Raw genomic sequence first — 2,500 nt, forward strand, 5'->3', positions numbered from 1 at the left:
ACTACACTACACACACCCATACAACACACACCTATACAACATACAACTACACTACACACACCCATACAACACTCACCTATACAACATACAACTACACTACACACACCCATACAACACACACCTATACAACATACAACTACACTACACACACCCATACAACACACACCTATACAACATACAACTACACACACCCATACAACACACACCTATACAACATACAACTACACTACACACATCCATACAACACCCACCTACACAACATACAACTACAATACACACACCCATACAACACACACCTATACAACTACACTACACACACCCATACAACACACACCTATACAACATACAACTACACTACACACACCCATACAACACACACCTATACAACATACAACTAAACTACACACACCCATACAACACACACCTATACAACATACAACTACACTACACACACCCATACAACACACACCTGTACAACTACACTACACACACCCATACAACACACACCTATACAACATACAACTACACTACACACACCCATACAACACACACCTATACAACATACAACTACACTACACACACCCATACAACACACACCTATACAACATACAACTACACTACACACACCCATACAACACACACCTATACAACATACAACTACACTACACACACCCATACAACACACACCTATACAACATACACCTATACAACATACAACTACACTACACACACCCATACAACACACACCTATACAACATACAACTACACTACACACACCCATACAACACACACCTATACAACATACAACTACACTACACACACCCATACAACACACACCTATACAACATACAACTACACTACACACACCCATACAACACACACCTATACAACATACAACTACACTACACACACCTATACAACACACACCTATACAACATACAACTACACTACACACACCCCTACAACACACACCTATACAACTACACTACACACACCCATACAACACACACCTATACAACATACAACTACACTACACACACCCATACAACACACACCTATACAACATACAACTACACTACACACACCCATACAACACACACCTATACAACATACAACTACACTACACACACCCATACAACATACAACTACACTACACACACCCATACAACACACACCTATACAACATACAACTACACTACACACACCCATACAACACAAACCTATACAACATACAACTACACTACACACACCCATACAACACACACCTATACAACATACACCTATACAACATACAACTACACTACACACACCCATACAACACACACCTATACAACATACAACTACACTACACACACCCATACAACACACACCTATACAACATACAACTACACTACACACACCCATACAGCACACACCTATACAACATACAACTACACTACACACACCCATACAACACACACCTATACAACATACAATTACATCACACACACCCATACAACACACACCTATACAACATACAACTACACTACACACACCCATACAACACACACCTATACAACATACAACTACATTACACACACCCATACAACACACACCTATACAACATACAACTACACTACACACACCCATACAACACACACCTATACAACATACACCTATACAACATACAACTACACTACACACACCCATACAACACACACCTATACAACATACAACTACACTACACACACCCATACAACACACACCTATACAACATACAACTATACAACATACAACTACACTACACACACCCATACAACACACACCTATACAACATACACCTATACAACATACAACTACACTACACACACCCATACAACACACACCTATACAACATACAGCTACACTACACACAACCATACAACACACACCTATACAACATACAACTACACTACACACACCCATACAACACACACCTATACAACTACACTACACACACCCATACAACACACACCTATACAACATACAACTACACACACCCATACAACACACACCTATACAACATACAACTACACTACACACATCCATACAACACACACCTACACAACATACAACTACAATACACACACCCATACAACACACACCTATACAACTACACTACACACACCCATACAACACACACCTATACAACATACAACTACACTACACACACCCATACAACACACACCTATACAACATACAACTAAACTACACACACCCATACAACACACACCTATACAACATACAACTACACTACACACACCCATACAACACACACCTGTACAACTACACTACACACGACTATACAACACACACCTATACAACATACAACTACACTACACACACCCATACAACACACACCTATACAACATACAACTACACTACACACACCCATACAACACACACCTATACAACATACAACTACACTACACACACCCATACAACACACACCTATACAACATACAACTACACTACACACACC

Source organism: Silurus aristotelis (genome assembly GCF_946808225.1).
Source record: "Silurus aristotelis genome assembly, chromosome: 27".
NCBI lineage: Eukaryota > Metazoa > Chordata > Actinopteri > Siluriformes > Siluridae > Silurus > Silurus aristotelis.